Genomic DNA, 5,369 nt, shown 5'->3' on the forward strand with positions numbered 1-5,369 from the left:
CCCATTAAGATTTGTTTGACCAGCTAGTGTAGTGAAAAACATATTGACTAAAGAGTCAGATGACCTGGATTCTAGTATTAATTCTTCCACTATTTAGCTATGCTACATTGAGTAAGCCATTTCTTCGCTTCTCTCATCTGTATAATGATGTAACTGGTCTCTGATCTGGAAGGTGATTTGCAGTTCTAAAATTCCATGAATTGAAGTTTTTTTCTTTCCGTTTCCTTTCTCCTTTGCTGTCATTTCCGGTGACTCCAATGAGCAAGTGGCATGTTCTAGTCTTCTAATTTCAATGTAACATACCAGAGTATATTAAAAATATTGTCATTTCATTTTAAAGTGTTTCTGTACCAGGGTATACTCTGAAAATTTTCATATCAATGTCTTCTAATTTCACTTGCAGAATAATAGCCTCTGTCAACCCTTACAAGAATTTATGACCATAATTAAACAAATGTGCTTTTGATTTCTTCTATTAACCTCTGTAAATAAGCTATGTTTAAATTCTTAAGAAGAATGAATGTTTCAGGTATTTTGGGGGCCTGAGAGGTGCTGGGGGGATTATCAGATACTGTGTCTTCTTCTACGTACTGTACTTTCTATTTTGACCTAAACATGATCATTAGCAATTTTGATGATGAAATAAGCTGTGTGCTTATCAAATTTGTCCACATAGATGCTGAATGAAAGTCAAACAATACATTTGAGAGTCATGATTTATCTCTGAGGCATTTCCAGGAATTAACAACATGATATATAATGGGGCAGGGGGGAATCAAAGCCTGAATATTGGTAAGAGAAAAAAATCAACAAGAAAAAAAAATTATAGAGACTAAATTTAAAAATAAAACTTCAGAAGGACAATGAGTAAGATGCTCTTAGTTATCCACCAAATAGTCTGTATTAACATAAGCAGGATATTTTAATGTCAGAAGGGGTCTTTCTTAAGCCACATCTGGAGAACTGCAGATGTAAAGGAAAATCCTTTTCTTATTTTGCCTATTCTGGGGACCAGAATTGACAATTCAATCATTAGGTACAGTTACCCGTGTTGTGGCATCCAATTCATCCTAAGGGCTGGTCTCTAACGCTACAGCTAAGGAGATGTGTGTTTCCAGACTGGCTCTCCTTTTGTGTTTCAAGTTGATCTGGTTCTATATCACCTGTGCTGGGATTTCCGTTTCTCACAATTAACCAGAAGCATACTCTCTGCTTCATTATAACCATGGTAGATGTGTGTGTGTGTGTGTGTGTGTGTGTGTGTGTGCATGCTCAGTTCTGCATGCTCTCCTCTAAATGTAGTGCTCACTCTACAATTTCTTTCTAAACTGTTGTAGCCATGACAACAATGTTTTAAAAACCTATTTGGGTGAAGAGACTCATCTTGATCAAGGCAGTTCCCCACATGGCAGCACAGTATTCTTCAAGTTGGTGGAAACAGTAACTCAAGTGACTTTGATGGAAACCAGGCTGGTGGTACAACTGTGATTGTGTTGATAGCAGAGAGCTAGAGGACTCGGAAACAATGGTGGGTTGACAGAGCCATTNGTCAAAGATGAGTCTAATGACTCTCTCTCTCTCTCTCTCTCTCTCTCCATTTTAAGTAGCAGTTGTTTTGGCTTGGGAGCTTATAAGGTGTTTCTCCTTGTCTTTATTAGGATATTCCTTGGTGTGTGCCTTTTCTCATCAATCCTGCCTAGACTGTCTTGAGCTTATCTGTACTCCCAGGTTGTTTTACACCTCAGGAATATACCTCCTCCTCCCCCCACCTTCATTACTTTAGTTATTGCATTGCTTCATTCTGTTCCTGTCTGTTTTCTCTGAACTGCTCCAGGTAAGAGCTAAATCTGAGTGCACTGCTTCTTCCTTTTCTCCCTGATGTCTACCCTGTTTTGGCACATCATTTTTAATTTTGTTGGCTCATGGCATCTCAGCTCTACCTTCTGGGACATACTATCTCAGCAGCCTGTGGTGGCTGAACTCTGTTCATTGTTCTAGCAAAAAGAGCCTATTAGCTTCCTAAAGATTTGCTGTGTAGAAGCCTCTCTATTTCCTGACCTCTTCACTCTCCTCACACTCTCCTAGAGCACATTCAAGCCAATTTTTTTCAACTTCTCCTCAGTTATTTGAGGAACAAGGAGGCAAAACACCAATGAGGGAATTAACACTGCTCTTTCACTATGTGAGGGAGCCCATAGTTCTCTAAGACCCAACCTTTCTCCAAAAGAGTTCTTGTCTGACTGGCTGGAGAGAAATTTCTCTATCATCCTTTTGTTAGTTAGGATTCCATGGATCTGGGGCCTCAGCTGTATCCCCTTGGCATTGCCTGCCTGCTCCTGTTAGCAGACAGTGACAGTGGCTGAGAAGAGGAGATAAGAGGTAGGAGTTGAGGTGTCCAGGACAGACTTATTCAAACTACCGCCCTCTTAGAATCCCTTGTGCTTTTTTGTTTCAGCTCTTTAACCCCTGAACTGACATGTACCAGTTGCAATGTTGGATCTACCTAAAATATTTGCATATAAAATCATTAATTTTCTTGAGATCAAATTAGAAGCTAACTAACTACAGAGACTGGAAGTTTGCCAGGAATGAAGCTATGAAGCTTCTACATTCACAGAGCAGGACAGATTCTGGGAACAAAAAACAGAACTGTGAGGAAAAAAAAAAAACTGCTTAGAGAGGACATGAGGAATCTGTTCTGATAATTATTGTCCTTAATGGATCAAACGAATACTTATTGAGTACCTACTATTTACTAATGAAGGGCTATTAAACAAACACACATTAATAAACCTCATGCAGGCATCACTCTGAAGAGGGTGATTCTATGCACTTCTCAGATTGATTTTCAGGATTGTAACTGCAAATGTTGGATCCATCTTAGACATGAACAAAATTGTTTATTATTATTAATAATAGTATTATTGTTATAAAGAATATAAAATTATTGTCTAAAAATAATTAGGTTTTCATAGGTGAATAACATACTTTTTTTACTAAACAGTGCTTAAATGTATACACTATATATTCATTTCAAAAATATTTCTCAATTAAGTAGCTATGTGCCATGAACCTGACAACAACGAAAACCCAGACACTTTGGTTTACCTCATGGGTATGTGGTGGAAAAAACACGATATGTAACGGGGAAAGGATAGTATGTTCAATAAATATGTGTTGGGAAAACTAGACAGCCACATGTGGAAAGAATGAAAGTGGACCCTTATCTTACACCATATGCGAAAACCAACCTAAAATGGATTAAAGACTTAACCACAAAACTTGAGACCATAAAGCGCCTCGAAAAAAACGTAAGGGGTATACCCCTTGCCATCAGTCTCAGAAAAGTTTGGTTTTTTGTCTTTATTTTTTTGATTTGACACCCAAATCAATGGCAACAAAAGGAAAAAATAAATATGTGAAACTACATCAAACTAAACAGCTTCTACACAACAAAGAAAACCATCAGAAATGAAAGTTAACCTATGGAGTGGGAGAAAATATTTGTGAACCACATTAAATAACACGTTAATATCCAAAATATTCAAGGAACTTATACAACACAATAGCGACAAACAAACAAATAACCCAATTAAAAAATGGACAAATGATTTGAATAGACTTTTTTTTTTCCCAAAAAAGACATACAAATGGCCAATAGGTATATGAAAAGGTGCTCAGCATCACTAACCATCAGGGCAATGCAAATCAAAAGCACAGTGAGATAACCTCACACCTGGTAGGATGTCTATTATCATAAAAGACAAGAGATAACAAGTGCTGCTGAGCATAAGGAGAAAAGAGAACTCTCACGCATTATTGGTGGGAATGCAAACTGGTACAGCTGCTAGGGAAACAGTATGGAGATTCCTCAAAAACATTAAAAATAGAACTACCATATAATACAGTAGTCCAGCTTCTGGGTATATATCTACACGAAACAACATCATTATCTTAAAGAGCTATCTGTACTCCTATGTTCATGGCAGCATTATTCACAGTCGCCAAGGTATGGAGATAACCTAAGTGTTTGTCAGTAGATAAATGGATAAAGAAAATGTGATTATATATATATATATAATTACATATTCATTTATTTTTTCAGATTGTTGGTCCTCTGAGAAAACTCCGGTGGTGGTAATAGCAGGGTAGCCAGATTGGAGCAGGGCATGGAGTGAATGAGTAAATGAATGGGGAGGCACGGGGACACTGAGTATAGACAACTAGATTTTCTAATTAAAGGAATGTTGTTAGCAGCACCTCCAATTTGAAGGAAAAGTGGTCTGATCATCCTGTCTAAAATATTATTTAGGAATTTTTCAAATATATTTTATATTGTAAAAGGGCAAATGAGAAACTTAAGAGACCCATCTTTTAAAGGAGAGCCATTAAATTTTTTTTTGCATAATATTTATAGAATGTTGGAGGCTTTCCAGATAAAGAAGGATTGGATTTGTTTACAATACATGAGATAGTTTTTAGGGTATTGCAAAAATTATGATCAATCAATTATATCTCTCTAAACTGTAGTGTTTTTGGCATGTCTGTTATAATATTCCTTAATTAAGACAGACATAACAGATTCACATTTAAAAATACTCAACCTCTAATAGTGTTGCACCCATGTTTAGGATAATTGCAGTGTTCTGTAGCATTTTCTCTGTGAGGCACTTTAGATTGAATGTTGTTAATGTATTAAAGACTCCTTTTGCTTAATGGTAAGATGTAATATTAGATTGCCGAGTAGGAATGGGAGTGCACTTAACCAATCCATAATCCCCTCTCAGCTTTGTATGGATAATTACAGTAAATGTGCCTTCTCACTGCAGCACTGGGCAAGCCACTATGTACTTAATTTGACAGTTTTTTTTATTTTGTTGAAAGACATGTATCTGTGGAGAGGTTAAAACAATGTTTAAATTGGGGTGACAATAGGTAGCTAGTTCAGGATTGCATGTAGCTTGAAACAACAAAATTTAGAGGTGATTAATATGCTAGACAGAGAAAAATCTTTTTTGTTTGTTTGTTTCTAGTGGAAAATAGATACAGAGCCAAGAGATGTTGTCAAAAGTTACAATTAAAGCTCTAGTATTTGATTTTGGAGCTGCCTTTAAGTTGGCCATTTAAAAAATTATTACAGTATTTCTATAGTTGACATGTTCATTTTCACCTTGAATGAAAAGCTGGGAAATGTCTATTGATATCTCCCATAATTTTTTAAAATGTGTCAAACTCACACATATCGTGTGCTTGAATAACCTGGAGTTGCTTTGCCCAAGGAATTTGATAGGAATTCATTTTCAGAATTATTTATGAGAATGCTAACTCTACATTTGCAAAGTGGAATTAGAATGTGTAAGAAAAGCTTG

This window comes from Hipposideros armiger, unplaced genomic scaffold (assembly GCF_001890085.2).
Source record: "Hipposideros armiger isolate ML-2016 unplaced genomic scaffold, ASM189008v1 scaffold_571, whole genome shotgun sequence".
NCBI classification, from domain to species: Eukaryota; Metazoa; Chordata; class Mammalia; order Chiroptera; family Hipposideridae; genus Hipposideros; species Hipposideros armiger.